General features: G+C 42.7%; 1 protein-coding gene across 1 annotated transcript in view; it reads right to left on the reverse strand.

Moving 5' to 3' along the window:
* Positions 1 to 19,093, reverse strand: part of SLC45A1 (solute carrier family 45 member 1) — a 79,611-nt gene that overhangs the window by 28,722 nt on the left and 31,796 nt on the right. The window contains exon 5 of the mRNA XM_075773307.1: positions 10,907 to 11,091. The gene's annotated coding sequence lies outside the window, so the exon portion shown is untranslated. The remainder of the gene's footprint in view (positions 1 to 10,906; positions 11,092 to 19,093) is intronic.

Raw genomic sequence — 19,093 nt, forward strand, 5'->3', positions numbered from 1 at the left:
GGAAAGCCACAGGAAACTGAAGCACTACCAATTACCTGCAATTGAATACCATTTCTCAGAGACACAATACAAGATGCTGATGAAATGCAGATACTCGCTTTTGGAACCATGCGCTGCCTGGCAAGTTATAAGCTTTCACTTCAGGCTGCAGCCATCCACCGGCTGACCTGCTGCTGGCTAAGAGTGATTCAAGCACGCATGGCGCTGACGCCCCTGCCTTCCCGGTTCTGCAGCTTGTGACTCACGCTCGCACCCCCCGCTCCCGGGCAGGCACCCCAGGGCCTCCCCTGGGAGCTCCGATACGTGCTGCTCCACAGTACCTCTCCTTGCATTCAAGGCAACCCTGTGCCCAGAGTGCCTTGGGAAATCTCAGTTTCAGCAATAACAAAGAAGAATGAGTTAACAAAGAAGAGCAAGGAAGCACTAGTGAAAATATCTTCTACTTTGGATCCGGAGGAGTGGAGTGCATCTGCTGACTAACAGCTGGAACTGGATGGGAAGGGAAGGCAGCTGGCATCTCTGTGAGGGAAGAGACACGTTCCTGAGTGATGCTGTGGGCAGTACAGGAAAAGCTGTCGTGTTCAACAGCAGCGCAATGCCTGTTAGGGATCTGACGCCCACTGCTTCCACAGCACCAAACGCTCCTTTCCCTCCTGGCAAAAATGTATATTAAATATGATGAGCCTGCAACATTAAAGAGGAGTTAAACTACAGCTCGAGCTCTCTGTTTGGCTAAAAGTGTTAAACACGAATGGAAAAACTGATAGTATTTGTGAAGCCCTGAAAAGGAAAACCCAGGATACATAAGTTCATTTGTAATAAAGTTGCCTTCTATGAAAAATAAATGCAAAAGGGCCTGATGCTCTCCTTCCTGAGATCCCCACACACTGCCCAGAGAGCAGAAAGCAGTTTTTGTAAAACCCCACCGAGATTCACACACGTTCACAGGGTTGCTGGCATCTCGGCTGTCTGCTAACAGAGGAAGAGAGCAGAAGTGCAGCCTCCCAGGAAAAGGCATACACACAGACAGGATGGGACACTGCAGTCCGGACACTTTTTAATTGAACTTCCTGAAGAAACTTTTACAAGGTGAAGATTCGTGGATCTCTTCAGGCTTTCTGGGGTCAAAGGCATGCAAATTCCCAGTAGCAGAATCTCCCAATGCTATCAACAACTGCAAAATGGCTCCATTTTTTTTTAAATTCTCTTCCTTGCATGTGACCAGCCAAGACTACTCCACCTTATACACATTCTTATGACCAAAATATTTTGTCAGTTCACAGTCAAGTGCTCCCCAAGTCTCCAAGCACCACATAGCCTTCACCTCGTGCCTCTACCGCATGCATCCTTGCCACAGAGCAGAGTGACTCACAGTCTGCCCATACAGATCACAGCCTAGACGGCTGCCGATCAGGACGTGGGGATATCACCCGCATCCTGAACATGGAAAGGTCCACAAGGTAGGACAGACAGAATGGCACTGACAGACCTGTGAGTCAGAACACAAGGCAGAAATGAAAGATGTTGTCGACAGCATAAGGAGCCTGGAGGTAACAGGGAGCCCGAGGCATACAGAACAGTGAATTGAGGTAAAACCCTTCCACAGCAGATGCTGTAACATTCTCTCAGCACACGTTCCTGAGCACAGAATCTCACTGCGGTGTGTTTGTACCACTGTTGGGACCGATCTGAACAGCTTTTTAAGACCACCATACAGGAAGAAGGCTTCAGGGAGTCTTTTGTGATTATTAGTTACGTTAGAACAGACCGGACCTTCGTCTCTCTGTTAACTTTTTGAGTCAACTCTATGGATCACCAGCCAGAAAACCCAACATGAAATGCAGTCTGGTATTTTGTTAATAATACACCCTGTGTTTGTTCATGCTCTTTAATCACATGGGTTTTTTTCTCCGTGGAACATCCTGTCTCTCTGGCCTAAACCAGTTCGGAGGCAAAGATGCTTTGGACTGAATCCAGACTACACATGTATATTTTTGTCTTGCTCTGGAAACCCTGTGTCAATTTAAAACCAATCAATAGAGTTTGTATTACTGTACTTTCCTGAAGAATAAAAGGAATCTGCTTATGAGACATATGAACAGACAGGCCCGTGCCCACCCACAAGAGGAAACCCTTTGCCCCTCCAAAGACAGGAAAAAACTGAAGGGGAAAGGCTAGCACACTGATACATTTCTTAAAACTAACTGCTCATAAGCAGCTATTCATCTACTGCTATGTTTCTTATACATCAGCAAATGTGTCTGTATTTTCATGCTAAGGTCATAGCATTAATGTTTCATACTAAAGTGCTGTTTTTTTCTAGTTTTGTGCAGAAGGTTTTGGGGCATGTTAAACTAATCTCAAAAACTCTTATTGTATTTCTACTTCCAAGTATTAGGAAACCACCAAATACAGCTCCAAATCACTGATGCTGTCACGAGCAGAACATATTATAAGTAAAATTACCGCTAAACTGCTACCACCACAGATTCATGGATAACTTTCACAAAAATTCTGGATTCTACCACTGCTGCCTCCTGAACCATGATATCCTGGAGAGTACGCACGATGCCCACTGGAGAAGGGAATATTCCAACAAGCAGCAAATTCTCTTTCAGGCCCCATCTAGCTGATTTCACAGGTTGGATAACAGGTTTTTATCCAGTTACTTTGATTTCTACCATGTCGCTCAAGGTTTATAGAGCACCTCAGTGCTTCTCCCTCTGCCCCATTTGTGTAATACCCAACAGATAAATTATTGAAACTGTCAGCATACTCAAGCCGGGGGGGGTGACGACACACGACACACACGACACACACGGGACAACGACACACAACCAAAAAACCCAACAACAAAAAACCTCAAGATTTCTAGATCCATCAAAAAAAGAATAAACTGCATAATTCAAAAGCTATACTAACACGGAGTTATATTTTATAGTAAAAGCCAGTAAATAAATGTATTGGACAAATGCCATTTCAAACCAAATACACATATTCTTTGTAAGAAACAAATAATGTAGCATAAAGGAACAAGGACTGACTGTCGGGAATTTATAATAAAATATTTTACAGGGACATTTTAATTAGTCTGAAGAGACCTATTCTGAAACTAAGCAGACAAAGTAACCAATAATTAGCAGAATTACTGCAAAATGATGTATCCATTCCAAGACTAAATGCTGTCATTTGGAATGTTTACCCATGCTCCTCATATATAAGCAAGCGTTTGATTCTTATCTTACAGGCAATACTCAAGTGAGTCTTCGCTGTAGAACAGGTACAAAAGTGTCCTTACTATTAACTCTCATGTCGGACATTAGCCATAAAATTAGACATCTCCAGCTACTTATTGCTAGAGATCCACTATTAAACAGGATTTGTGGTTTTAATCTTTCATCATAGAATAGATTAAATCTGCACTTTGGTAGAAGCATGAGCACGTAATCCTAATAAGAGACTATTTATCCTACATGAAAATAATTAAATGCTTGATTACTCATTTTCTGAGCAAAAAATTCTGGTTTTCTAGTCGGGGACACTATTTCTTTTATTTTTAAAAGCTAATGCTAATTTACACACACACAGTATATGCAGCAAGAATGCTTGTGCTCAAACGCCGGGGCAATAATGAGAAGGGATCCGCTGACTGCAGTGCTCCTAAGGACAGTTGCGTGACTTCATATGGAAATAACATAGGTATTTTATATATCCCAGAATTTTGCATTTAGGATGACTACGAATTAAATGGTATTATTTGGGGCCATTGGGGTCACTGTGAACGAATGCCATTCTAATTGACATGACTGGATGTGACTCGGAGAGAAACTCTTATTTGCAAACTGAGCTCCTGAAGCACATTAACCAAAAGGCATTTCTAACACACATTGTTTGCTGCAGAGGCATGTACTAGAACTGGCTATTAAGCTTGGGCATCTCTCCTGACCACCTAATTCTGTTCTGCTGATGCTTCACTTGTGTCAGTTCGATTTTGTAAACTGACTTCTACCTGGCCTGCCCTCTCAGGAAAAGGATGCTCTTTTGACCAATGAGGAAATAGTGAATACGTACCGCGCAGCTTGTTATGCTGCCATTTTAGTAGAAAACAGAGTTTACTGACCTATCAAAGAAAGCAGCTCTAGGAGCAGCAGTAGTAGTGGAACCCAGGTTTAAATGGATTTTGTGGCTCCTGCCCGACTTACAGTTCTCTGCTGTCCTCAACTCAAGCCAATAAAATTCTCTTCTGCTTCCTGTCACAACAGAGTCCTGTGAAATAACCACACTTGCTCAGAGAAACCAGCTGACAAGAAGTGTGGAGAGACAATCTTGACAAGGTTAGACCAGAGCATTCTTGCACAACAGCTCCCTATTTTCCAAAATATATATGAAAATAATTATATCTAAGACTGCATTTCTTCTCAATTTGCTAGAAGTTGTCATAGATGGGATTGTACTCGTCCTCACCAAATGCTCAAATGGCCATCTAAAAAGGAATTTTGAGGAACAAGAAACACAAAATTCTGACATTCAAAATCTGTGTCATTAACCCTACTTCCCAAGTAATGCTCATAACACAGAAATTAAATAGAACTAAGTATTACCTCTTAATTGTTAATATTTCAATTGATTCAAAGGCAAATATTAGGACATATAAAAATATTAAATAGGTGGACTGAGAACTCAGGACTTTTTATTCAAAGGAATGCTATTTATTGAGAAAAAAAATTTACCTCACACAACCTGAGTTCTCATTTCTACTAATAATCTTCTCCCTGTTAACATGAGAAAACTGAAAGTAACGTCCCCCCTTTCACCCCTTGCTACCCTATCATTTCATATCATTAAAAATTCAGGTAGCATTGACATCTCTGGACACCCTTGGAGGGTAAAAGACCACTCCCAAACCACAATGTTTCCCTTAAAGCCTAAGTTACAGCTACATATCTGGCAGTCTGTGTCTCAGTTTTAAGTCTTTTTACAGCCTGTATGATAGATACCATCCACCCTAAGCCTACATGCCTGCAGCTGCTGTGAAAAGTTCATGACAGTAAAGCCATCTGAAGAAATAACAGCACAATACTCTTGTCCATAAGGCATATTTTAGGCTTGCATAAAACCTCCTGTAGCATGTTTAAATTGCTATTCTTTTTTAGAACTGCAGGAGCCAGAACAAGGAAATGGCTTTGTTAACAATTCCACAAAAAGCAAAGGAGAGATCCTTGGGACAGCATAGAGCAGCTGCTTCTGGTGAGAAGCAGGATATACATATAGATGACTGAATTGCTGAAGACTGGGGAAAAGGCAGGAATAAAAATAAACGTGAAATTTTCGCAGGCTGAAAAACATCTGGGCTTGTACATACCTTCCCTTCTCCCCAGGAGAAGAGGTGCAGGAGAGGACAGCCCCTGTCTTTCGTTTCCTCCCCTCCTCTCCACAGTTCTGCCATCCAAACCCCTTTCCCCTGGCCCGATACCTGCCCTTTCCCTCCAGCAACGCTGTACTTCTGCGAGGTTCTCGTGCAGTGCAAGACCTTTGTCTGGCTCTCATCCTGCCTTAACGTTTTTAGATTCCAAAAGGTTTCTGCAACTTCACTTTAAAAGCAACACACACTTCAAATTTCTACAGAGCTAACTTTTGTAAGTAACAAAACTTGTCTGACAGGTGGATCTTGACAAAGAAAATTCTTAGAATTTAAATCTGGAGAAGACCAATGCAATACTCCGCTGTGATCTGACACCACAGAGACCTAAAGTTTTACACAGTTGCTTCTGAAGGCAAAGAGTGAGTGCAAGCTAGATAAAATCCTCAGGAAGAAGCCCAGACAGTGTTTACGAATTTCAAATGACAGAATAATCACCTCACAGTAAGAAGCACTAGTGACAAATCCGGTTCATTTTTCAAATACTGTGCCTTAAATAATTTTTTTAGAACTAGCAAATAAAATACTTTTCTTCAAGGAAAGGCTTATAGAGTTTTTTTGGTTGGGTGGGTTTTGTTTTCATATATATATAAAAAAATATATAAATGCATGTACATATGTATTTTCAATCTTTGATCCTGACGGTTTACATGCAGTTTCCCTGGAAAAGTTGGAGCCAATCCAAAAGTTCAGTGGTAATGCTATGGTGTATCAAAAAAAAAAAATACCTGGAGTCAGTCCTACAAAGCTCTTTATTTAGAGACACTGATAAATATTTTTAAAACACCAGCTTTAAAACTCTCCTATTTGAGATAGGTCTAAACAAACCAATGCCAGTTTTGTTCCAAGTCTGAAAACTGCGCGTTGGATAAACTCCAGAAGGATTGAATGAATTTAAACAGGCAGGAAGAATCATAAATTTTGCTTCTAGAAAAAAAGAGCTGTGTTTTCCTTGCCAACGGGACATAAATAAACCTCCCAAGAGGGAAAAAGCTGAACAGCAGTTTTTAAGCCATCAATCTGCAGAGTCTTCCATTAAATTTTGAGAAGTTAAAATAATCTTTCAGAGATGAAAGACTAAAGCAGAGAGAGTCTATCTCTGGAACAAGTAGGGGAAGAACATGCGAGCAAAAACACTGAACGTGACTTGCGGTGCTGCACACGCACAGATGGACAATCCCACACATCATTCAGGTAACACCTAGCATGAGCAGCAAAGAGCCTATTTCCCCAAAGGCACCAAAGGACAAAACTTTTTCAGTATCTCCATGTGAGGTGACTCCTCTCTTACATTCTAGCCCCTAAAGTCAATTCACTCTTTTTTTTTTCTTTTACTTCCCACCCCCCCCCGACTTTGGAAAACAGTTTCTGTTTCGAGATAGTTACCCAAACATAGAGCAATACAGGCAGGAAAGCCCGTAAGGTGTAGTATTAGGAACAAGCCTTGGAAAGCTCTGGAAAAACATCAGTGCGACTACAGTGACAAAATAAAACAGAGACAGAAAGTGAGGCAAATACGCACAGTTAAATTTCTCACGTGACAAAACCTGAAAGAGCCAGATAGTGTTCTGCCTGGTTTCATTGCTTCTGCTAGACAGTCAGCTCCTCCATTATTTCAAGTGCGGTAAAAACAAGAGGGCATAGCAGCTCATTTGCATAAACGTAAAGTTTTAAGTGACTAGAACGGAAGAAGCATCAATCAGCATTTGGCATTCATTGGCAATACCAGCTCCCCCCGTAACTCCTTCATCCACACAAGCAAAGGCAAGATAGGATTTCGATGCCCAGCCCTGATCAAAATTCTACTTCAGGAATTAATCAGCTTGCTACAAAGAAGGAAAACGCACAGGAGGGGCTTTGTCCCGTCTGTGCTTCCAGCAAAGCCAGCCTTAGGCTGTAACATTGACTGATAGGAGCCGGACAACTCAAACAGTTCAGCTGCTAAGACTCCTTTTCCTTTTAAACAACATAGTGGTCCATTTTAAGCCACAGAGCAGAAGTAATAGGTATTATGATTTGAATACAGTATAATATTTTTGCACAGTCCACTTTTTTAATATACCTATCAAAACCCACTGAGGCTCCAGAGGGACCTTGACAGGCTTGAGAGGTGGGCCCATGTGAACCGCATGAAGTTCAACAAGGCCAAGTGCAAGGTCCTGCACACGGATCAGCGCAATCCCAAGCACAACTACAGGCTGGGTGGAGAATGGATTGAAAGCAGCCCTGAGGAGAAGGACTTGGGGGTATTGATTGATGAAAAGCTCAACATGAGCCGGCAGTGTGCGCTTGCGGCCCAGAAAGCCAACTGTGTCCTGGGCTGCGTCAAAAGAAGTGTGACCACCAGGTCAAGGGAGGTGATTCTGCCCCTCTACTCCGCTCTGGTGAGACCCTCCTGCAGTACTGCATCCAGCTCTGGGGGCCCCAGTACAAGAAAGACATCGAGCTGTTGGAGCGAGTCCAGAGGAGGCCACGAAGCTGACCAAGAGGGCTGGAGCACCTCTCCTGTGAGGACAGGCTGAGAGAGTTGGGGTTGTTCAGCCTGGAGAAAAGGCGGCTCTGGGGAGATCTCATTGCGGCTTACCAGTACCTGAAGGGGTCTACAGGAAAGATGGGGAGGGACTGTTTATCAGGGAGTGTAGTGACAGGACAAGGGGTAATGGGTTTAAGCTAAAAGAGGGTTAATTTAGATTGGATGAGTAGAAAGAAAATCTTTACTGTGAGGGTGGTGAGGCACTGGCACAGGTTGCCCAGAGAGGCTGTGGAGGCCCCATCCCTGGAAGTGTTCAAGGCCAGGTTGGATGAGGCTTTGGGCAACGTGATCTAGTGGAGGGTGTCCCTCCCCATGGCATGGGGGGTTGGAACTAGATGATCTTTGAGGTCCCTTCCAACCCAAACCATTCTATGATTCTATGAGTTACAATCCAAAAGTCCATCTAGAAGATTCACTAGCAGGCAGAAATAAAAAATTAGGAGAGCTCAGCATAGCAGTGATCACAGTGGCAAGTGTGAGAAAGCAACAAACCTTGAAGAAAATTCATTTCAATGACAGCTTAAGTAATTTAAGACTGGTGTCTGAACTGCAGCTCTTGAAGTCCAGCCTCATTCAAATAGTGTCACGTGAAAGGGTACAAGTCTGATGTGTGGTTGAGGGAGGCCCTCCCGTTGAGTCACGAGGTTCAGAAAGGACCCCCTTGCTTTCTAAACTCCTCCGCAGAGAGGAGCCTAGGTGTGGCTAGGTCCAGTCTTAGTCCCAGAGTTGGTCAACGGTTTATGTCTAAAGGGTTATGTGTGTAGCCGCTTATCAGAGTCAACGTTTGCCTGTCAGAGCCCCACTAAGGACTTTCACTGAAACAGGTTCGCAAAGTTGAAAAGAAAAATAGGTAATTTATTGGAGCAACAGATATAAAAGTTCAGAATTGCCGTTGATAAATGCACTAACTGCAACAATTTTGAGCTCAAGTTAATAGTTCAGCGCTTTTGTTAATGGTAGTTTTCCCAGGGTAACATCTGACATAATCGGAGGCGCAAGTCTTACAAAGAGGCGTCCCTGCTTGGGGAGGAGAGAGGTCCAGGCCCGTTGACCCATCCGGATAGTTGGAGTTCTCATCCTCAAAAAAGAGGATTCTAAATGCCAGATTTATACTTTTGGCGAGGTGGGACTAAGCCAGGTATTGCGTGCCAATTGGCCCTTAACAAGGCTTCTTGTGCAGTTGATTGGGGCTGGGGGGGGAAGTGGCGGCGAACAAAGGCGTTCAGTACAGAGCAGCGGTGGTCTGTTTAGTTTTACCAAAGTAACGTCAAGCTGTGAAGGCTCCCCCTCACCCCAGGCGTCACTTAGTTGATTAAGGAGTAGACCCGTCAGGCACTGCATCTTGTTAAGATGAACAAATTGCTCATCTCCTGCCCCTGTTCAGGTCCAGGGCTTATCAGGGCAAGATAAGCAAGTTGCTCAATCCCTGCTCTCGCCCAAGCTGGACTCCCCCAGGGCCCCTTCTGCTGGCTCATAATGGCCCTGTATTCGGCACCAACAAGCCTGGACAAGTCCGGCATCCCACAAATGGATCCTCGCAAAAAAGAAGACATGAGAAATTTGGCAGGTCTAAGCCATGAGAATTTGAAGTCATCCGTAAGACACCTCCTAGAGAGCTTATAGGTCCCCATCTGACAAAGAACTGATGTACAATGATGTTACGAACACGAAGGTACAACAATTTCATGAACACTGGACTAAGAATACATCATTGCATACTAGGTCATAAAAAAATTCTTGTGTGACTAACGGAAACTCATTTACATTGGGTGGTGCTGGAAGCAATGTGCTTGAAAAACTGGGGAAGCATCAGTTATAAAGCCCTTAACTTTTCTCACAGAGAAGCGGCAAGCTTGCCTTGCCAGGTGGGAGACTTCGCAGATCAAAGTACATGGCATTTAAAAGTCCCCCTAGAAAACAGTCTGGGAAATACATGCTTGTGGAAACCATCTAGAACACAGTCTCAGAGAAAAAGAAAGTGGATCCAGGAAGGGCGTCCAAAACAACGAAGACGTTCCCATTCACAAAATGGCAGGGCTCAGCGGTCAGCTGTTGTTGTAGCTGTACTACCCATTTTGTTGATTTTTTTTACATCGTCCATGAAATATTCTAATTCTGCATACATGGCGGAAGTAATGAATTTCAAGGCTCACCCAAAGCGAGGGCTGTCTGTAGCTAGAGCTCAATGGGAGAGCTGGCACGATATGCAGACATCATTGGTCCCTAACTCCCTTAACTTTTTAAGATAAGGATTGTCTGTACAGCCCATTTCACTAAGAAATGTTATTGCAAAGATACATTGGCAGAAACATCTGCAGAGAGATTACCAGTACACTAATTAGATATGTGCACAAAATGAATTGAGAACTAAAGCAAGCAGAAAATCTGCAGATAATACTAAACTGCCCCTCCTATGAACACCACTTCAAATATCTTTTTTCCACTTAATATGAAAACAATAATAAAAGCAAACTAAAATACTCCACAAGACAATTCTCTGACTGAATAGACTAAGAATATACAGGTGCCGCAGAGAAGAAAATGCTGTCTGGGGACCAAGGGATAGATACAAGGCAGATCTTCATGCAGCTGATATGCTGCCTTTTTTGCACAAGACCTATATCCTTTGAAAGCAAAAGTATTCCAAATGTAGATTTGATTCAGCCTATCAAATTATTTACAGGCAGTCAGAAGAGACCGGCATCTGCATTCTAGCACAGTCAAGAGGAAAAAGTAAAACTTATTATAAATTTAAGTGTGTTAAATGTCCATTAAACATGTACCATCCTTACTGTCATGTAATCTGTTCAAAAGCAATTCACTTATCAATCTGCTCTAAAATAAAAAAGTCCACAATAAATAAAGTAGAACAGCAGATTTATCAGATGGGCAGAACTACCATTAAAATGAATGTATTTCCAGATTGTTTCTTTCTGCTTGTAATGTTTACTTACATGTGCAGTAGACAGTATTTTAAAGGCAGGACAAAATGTTCTCATGGACTGTATCTGGTAATACACAAGGTCGGCTCTAGTGCATCAGTATTAACTGGGGCTTCTTCAGCAGGAGGTTATGCACGCTCCGACATTATGACAGATCATCCCAAAGCACAGTTGAAGGCCGGTATGAACTGGTGAGCCTGAAACAAGGGAATAGACTACTTACATCTGAGTTGGATGAACAGTAAGTTCAGGTAATTTTATAGCATTTTAGAACTAGTGGTTTTATTCACACTGAGAAGCCTACCTCAACTAGGAACGCAGAGTCGTGACTGTGCTAGGAGATCAAGGAAATGAGCGTGAAGAATGAGTCCCCTTTGTACAAGGAGCACGTGTCAGCAGTTCCACTCTGGAAGGGTTGTATCAGTAAAAAAAGCAATGCCATATCCAACCGCACCCACCAACCCCCATGGCAGAACTTTGAAGACTTCGGTATTGCAAATCCATTTCCTAAGCTACAAACAAAACACTTTTGAAAGGGCTCTGACCGTGGACAATCCTCAGCAGCCCTGCTGCATCCAGGACACTTCCAAGGACCAAGCCACACACAACTCGTATTTCTGCTTAATCTTGGGTCTTGCCCAATGAAAAGCCTGGCTTTCTTCCACTACAGCTCTATTAGCATTGCCAGTGAAGGGAATTTATGCAGAGAAAGAAGGGATGGGCATTCCTGCTACAATAGGGCCAATTGTCTCAGGCTGCCACATTCAGTTAAATGTTTACTTTGTTGTTTCACAACTCAACAGGAAGCAAAAGGTCAGAGAGGCCCCACTGCAGAACAGAGACCTTGTCACTCATCTATTCACCTCAAGCCAAGGTTCTGGTGGGAGACTACTGCTTTCCAGTTTCGTCCCTCTTTCTCCAGAGGACAGACACCAGATAGTAAATTAACACTTCAGCAATTCTTCCAGTCTGGTTTCGTATGCTAGAAGAAATGTTAGAAGTCTCAGAGTATTCTGTCAAGATCCTGAAAGGGGAATATTGCCAGGATTCATTCGCCAAGACTGGTTAATGGAGAAAGAGTAATCTCTTGAGACTGCCCTTGAAGGCCAGCCTTTTTGGCACACTTGAAGATCAGAGTTATACCAAAGATAGAGCCATAAGCGTGCAGAGCTTCCTGTGACACAAAACTTCTCTCTGCTTGAAATGGTGAAGACCCTACTCAAATTCAGAGCCCTTCAATAAGCTGCATTTGCCAGCACGAAGATAAAATAGAAAATCGTTTAATAGGAACGAGACTGTTATTCTTGGCTTGGTATAAATGGATGACCTGCAGTGTTGCTCTCAGTAGATGAAGCATGAGCTCACTTGGAGAGCCACTTGGCCACCTAATCCGTTAAAAAATAGCCAAAAACTTTCTTAACCTGTATGTATTTTCTTCCTCTGTTCAATTAACACAAGGAAAAAACCACCAAGTTTACCCAATGAAAACCTATCACAATAGTAATCAAGCTGTTATTTTGAAGAGGACTATGCATGGGTCAAATAAACATAATGTAATTTTCAGCTAATTGCGAACATGCTCTGAGCTCGTGAAGAAAATACGGAATATTTAGTCCTGGCATGAATGAGTCCTGCTCTGATGAAATTTTGACCACATTGTTTCTGACTGTCTGAGCGGCCAGATGGTTACTGGGACACAGCCTGGGATGGGACGAGTCACAACCCAGCAACACCTGTTTCTCTCCACTGTCTACCAAGGAAACCAAGACAAACAGCTCTGAAGCAGAAGTCTGTATTTGAACAGGCAAATCCTTCCTGCTCCATCTCTTCCTGAGCACAGCATGCGGTTCACAGATTAATCGGCAGCTACAGGACCTGAAGTGACTGGTGTGCCTGCAGAGTCTGGGAAATTTCATCTTCCTCAAAAAGCATAACCTTGAAAACACAAAGCAAGGGCTTTTCTGGCGTACACAGGGGAATCCTAAATCTGGAGGGGAGGAAAAAAAAAAAACCAAACAAAACCCCCAGGACGGCTGACTGAGCAGACATGCATTAACCAAACCTTCCACCTTCTGAGATGCTTACACATAAAGTAAGCAGTGCTTGTTCTGTAGCTTGTTAAAAGCATGGGAGCCCCATTCAAACTGGAGAGCAACCTGTGCACTCTTCTGAGATGGCGAGCGTGTATCCAACTCTCGGTCTCATTAAAGAGGCTGAAAAATCTACCGTTGACCTAAGGTGGCAGCAGAATTACGCATCTGACTGGAAAAGCACAGATTTCTTGAGGACTGTCCAGTCTATAAACAGCCAGCCACGTAACTCAGTGACGCACCGAAAATCCCCAGACACAACTCAAACATCTTCCTCACAAAGCCAATGGGAACATTCCTAGGCCAGCTATTCTGGCCACAAGTACTGTCCTCATCACTGGATATGAGCTTTGTCATTCACAGCAACCTATGCCAGTAGACTCCTGACTCCTCTGGGATATGAGGCAAAGCTCAGGATTTTACAGATCAGGCCTAATCAGCTAGACTGGGCTCTTCAAAACGGTCAAAAGTCTTCAAATAATCTTCAAGTTCCCATATGACTGTGGGTATATTTTGACAACTCAGCAGGATTTTCATTGCCAAGCCAATATTATTATGTGAGCAAAGAAAACATTTTCCCATACAAACTATCTTACATCCCATACTATCCTATTCAAACAGCATTTTAAGCTGTTTGGAGACTGAATCACCACCGATGACTCACCAACGGGTAATACTATACAGAGTGCTTTAACAATATTACTGTATTCCATTCTCATTCCACTGAATCATTCCATTTTACGAAATGGGAAACTGAGATGCAAAAGGGCTGTTACTGTACTGCATTTTTACTTTCATATTATGTAAAAAAGTACTGACCTCCTGTTGCAGAAATAATGCAAGTGGATTTAGAATTTACATTTTGCTCATCGTGTCACCTAAGATCATATACAACATGAAAGACATTTCATTTGTCTTCCAAATGACTCAGAAAAGACCATGACATAATAAAAAGTTTGTCAGCAAGATTTCTTGGAACACTGGACATCTGCCATGTTACTCAAGAATTACATGTATCTCAGTCTCTTGGCTAACACAGAATTTAAACAGGAACATCCACAGTGGTTTTTAGAACATACCACCATATTTTATTCTAAAAGTCAGAAGGACAAGCCCTCTGCTTTAGATACTTACATGTACTTCTGCATTTCATTTGGTGGACTGTAAATCAGCTTTTCAGAGCTGGATCGTTACAGCTTGATGACACCAAGTAAACAGTAATGACTCCTGCCCTCACGCAAGCAAGCGGGCAAAAGTTAGCGCGAAGAGCCTCAGTGACAGAAATGAGCTGTGCTCCGTTAGGACACTGCCCCTCATCTTCTGAGTGCAGAGTGTAGCGGGGACACCACTTCTAGCCCTCTGTAACACTCAGCATAGCATTTCAGGCTGTGATCCAAAGCCTAATCTAATACTGCATAGGTGTGTAACCTTGGCTCTGTTGTGCTGAGAAGACTGCTGTTAAGACGTGAGAAAGTGTACAAGCTTAAAGCTACACAAGGTAAGAAAAAGTAAAACCATGGACAGAAGTATAATCATCGAAACATGAGTAACGGGCCAATGATTCAAGGAAAGAAATACTGACATGAAAAGGTAACACAAAGCCAAAAAATTCTAACAGGAAAAAGAAAGCAAAGAAATGCCATGTTTTGTGCCACTTCTACTCTCTGTGAGGTCCCAGTGCTCCTGCAGATGTTCGTGCAAGTGCTCTTCCTTGATTACGATTCACTAATATCCTATCACAATCAGAGAAAAGTGTTGACACAAAAATGAGTGCCACACGTCTTCCTTTACAGCCCTCCAGATGATTCATAATTATTTAAAGGTCATAAAATTGTTCGTCTATGGGGGTGAGTCAGAGAACGAGGAAGTGACTCGTATTCCAGACCGCTTATGTGGACCTTACAGTCTTTCGGCAGGATTCCTACAAGACAAAAACTATTTCTAAGACTGACTGCTTTGTGACACAAGCTCTGTTGTCACCTGATTAAAGAGATGCTGTAAGAAGGAGAGAGGTGAGGCTCAGGGTGCTGAGGACAAACACACACGCTGTTTCACTGGCCATATTTACTTTTACATGTACATTATGAATGTATTTCCAGCAGCCTATTACCATGCAATTGAATGCAAGTAACATTTTGCGGATGTTATGACAGTAAATAAACAGGCACACGCGCGCGCGCACACACCCCCCGACTGTTACATTTATAAGCATAAACACTCAAAATTATTGATTACAAAGATGAACATTCCCTACCATTTGGTAACATTTAGGAACGAATATGGCAAAATATTTTTAAAACACTACCTATATCTGTATAGGTCTTCCAGGCACCTTATGAACTTGGTTTTGGTGTTTTTTTCCCCTCAGGAACTTAGCTGAGTACTAGTAAAGGCATATCAGTGTTAAACTTCTTTCTGGATGCTAAGTAGTGCTATAGATTGAACATCATCCAAACAGTATATAATTCATAGACATATGTTGCAGTCATTTTCTGCAACGCACACTCTAAGCAAGCTAAAAGTAACCTTCATGTTTCCTAAAGCTTTACTCCTGTTCAATCTTAATGCCTGTTCTTTACAGTAAATGGTTCATGATGGTATGCAGGTGGAATCTGGAAACGAAAGGCCGCTCCTCAGTCATGGTTCTGCCGTGTGCAGAGAAGTTTGTTTCATTATTCACGCATTCCCAGAAGAGGCCACATGGACATGGGCACAGCTATAAAACAGACTCTCTAGTAGTTTGCATATGGAGATTATTTCTTATCAGCAGGAAGGGGAAGCTTTATCCATCTGTCAGAAACCATCGAGGGGCCGTTGGCCCCTATTATGATGAAATCAGAGTAAAACTACTCATGAATGAATTTTTCAGACTGTAAAAAGACGGTTATGAACCACAGAGGAAGAACATAGTGTTCAGTGCTCCAAATTGTGACGTTTCTGGGATCTAGGTTCATACTGCAACACTAATACACACATAGCATGCTTTTACTCATCTTTAGTAACCGCAGCGCAATGGCAGTAATCTATGATGCTCTTAATAAAACCCTGGCGTTTAACGGTATCAGTTAGCCAAGTCTGGTTACACTTTTTAGCATAAATTGCCAGGGAACATCTGTTTTTAAAAGCTGCTACAATTACAGCTATATATGAAAGATTAGCAATGCCTTTGAACTCATAGGCATGTTTGCAGCTGAAGGCAAACTGAACTGAAAACAAGCAATGTGAGCTGGAGTACAAATTGTGACATAGAAAATACCAACCATCTTGCCAATACGCGGAACAGATTCTAGAAAAGCTGTCTCTTAGCATTTGTGGTTTGCAGTAACCAATAGCCCAAAAGCATTAGGCTCAGAATGAACGAGCAGGAAAGAGAGCACTTAGGTAGTTCTGACACGCTGAGTCCTGCATGCCACTGTGCGGTGCTAGAGACCGAGAAGGCTTGGCCTTCGCTCCCGGACGACTCTGCAGCACTTGCAGTCGAGACTAGAACAGAGCTTATTCACCCATGCTGCCCTCACCTTTACTTGAGGAATGCATATGATGCTTCACTCTGCGCTGCCCATCACGCGAACTCTGCACCCGTACAGAAATGTGATCATAAACAGCCTCAGACTACCTGCAGAAGTTCAAAGGAAAGATCTGCAAGGATATACAAGTGGTAAACAACGACACAAATTCTACCATATCACTGCTTTTCTTCCATGCGCATAGGTCCAACAGCTAGGCCAGCTCTCCAAGCTGCCAGTTCACAGCCGTGCCACTCTCAACTATGGCACAACGTTGGCACAACGGGTGGGGGGCACTGCCTGTTTAATCTAGTTTACAGAGTACAGCTCCTGCGTATCTAACTACAGCCTTGGATTAAAGTTTTTAGGCTCTGCTCACTAATAATGATTATCAGTTCGCTTTTTACAATTAAATCCATCGTTCCCAAAAAGAAGTCAGGAGTTTCACTGAGGTAGCAATAACATGGAAATGTAGAGGCTGATTCTCAACTATCTGTGTAAAGTTCAAAGTAATTTCTTGCTAATCTTGCCTCTTTAAAAACTTTCTAAATATCATTTAGCACTGTATTTTAAGTTGACCACAGGAAGCGCAAGCGAGAAAGTCCAGGAGAAGCCTTGCCTACCCCTCAGGCACTTCCTGCACTAGTGACAAAAGCATAATGCAAAATTGCTAAGAAAATACTTTGTGTTTGGGTTATGTTTTTTCTTCCTTTTAGGCAAGAAACATTTGTTCATCAAAAATCGCAGTCTGGAAGCAACAATGCCCACCTCTGTGCCACTGTGTCTGGCTAGTCTCAGAGCTGCTGGGAGCGTGTCTCCTATAAACCAAGTTTGGGAGTAAACTCAGAGAATGAACAGAACCAAAGCCAAGCTCTTATTTTTTCCTCCCACTCTACAAGCAGAGTTGGTGCCTAATAGTCACTTGATCTACTAGGCCACCCTTTGCTGAAAGAAAATTACCTATACTTCTCTCCACTAGCCTTGTAATCACTTGGCTGATGGAAGAAAAAGCTCAATGGTCCCTTTAAGGAGAAAGCAGATGATTTAAGCATTCCCGTGTTAAAAACAGACACTACAAACAATTGAGAAGGCCACAAATTGTTTCTGATTGCCACAGCTAGACAATACCCCTCCCCTTCATCATAATAACAGTTAACAGTGAATTCGCTCTTCCTGTTCAGACATCTAGGCCATAAAAGGAAGAATAGATACAAAAGACAAAACATTCACAAAAACTTTTTCACAAGTATTAATCGCTTTTTTTCTTCCCGTGCTGTCTACAAGGTAGCCTAAAGGGCCGTACTTTGAACTCTTCCAGTTAGGCTGTCTCAATGTGTGTTTGCTCCAGCCACAATTTGACCCTACACTGAAGTAAGAGTTGGGCATGTGCTAGCAATTCACTTTCCATCCCTGCTTCACTTTCACAGACAGAAAAGGAATATGCAGGCCAGCAGGTAGACAGAGCACACTGTTTTAGGTACCTGACCTGGATGACTGGAGAAGCAGGATCCTGAAGTGTCTGCTCCTTAATCTGGACACAGCATCTGATCTCTGCTGAGCATCAAACAGTGCTTCTCTGCACAGTTCCCTTTCTCATGATTTGTGCTTGCCTGCTCTCACTGAAATCTCTACATCCTAAGTAATCAGCACACCTCTCTCGACAATCTTGAACAAGAAAAAAAGAGAGCAAAGATCTAGTGTTCTTAACCATAAAGGTTATTGCATGAGTATTCACACAACTCACAAAGGAAGAGGGAAGGGGAAAAAAACCCCAAACAAAACCAAACAGCGAAAAAAACCCCCACTGAACTCAGAGAAAGCTTCCATTACTTCGGGAGAGGTTTTAGTGAAGACTTCAAGATGTTCCCACAGCTCATTGAAAAAACAGCACACAGGTTTTTTTGTTAGGTAAATGCGGCGTCTTAATAGTCTCTCATTTCATGATGGTGGTTACCATACAGGCGGGATTCGTGTGCACGTTTCCACTAGCTTTCTAGTGTTCAATACTGTCCGCAGAGCCTTCAATATTCTTTCCTCTAAAAATGCTAGTCATTTTGCCACAAGTCCTGCTACTGGGAGGGCTTTTCTGTAGTATAAGGAAATGCTACCTATGTTCAAACCTCTCAACAATAAGCTATCGACTGCTCTGTGTTGCTATAGAAATCAGAAGGCAAAGACTTTTTTTTACAAGAGGGTATCTTCTAGAAGGTCTAGATAGGGTGGGGCAGACGGGAGCAAGAGAATCTCCCTTGTGCCAAGTGATTTCAGAGTGCGAGAGACAGATAATGTACATGAATCAGCAGTGCCTTGGGCTCCAGTTATAACAGCTTTTTTCTCCACATCAGGAGAAAGATTCTGTGGCTGACAGGAACTAAAACCAGACAGGGAATGTCACTTTCTAAATCATCTTCTAAGCTGAGGGACTGCAAATCAAGGAGTTCAGTGAATTTGACTTCTTCAGCTACTGCGAACACAACAAAAGGCATGATGGGTCCTGGGGCAAGAAGAGGAGATAAGCCCTCTAAAATGCCCGTGGTCTTTCAGGTCCTTAACAGCATCTTGGTAGTATCAATTCAAACCAAATCAGTTCCTCTAATCCACGC

This window comes from Balearica regulorum, chromosome 21 (genome assembly GCF_011004875.1).
Source record: "Balearica regulorum gibbericeps isolate bBalReg1 chromosome 21, bBalReg1.pri, whole genome shotgun sequence".
NCBI lineage: Eukaryota > Metazoa > Chordata > Aves > Gruiformes > Gruidae > Balearica > Balearica regulorum.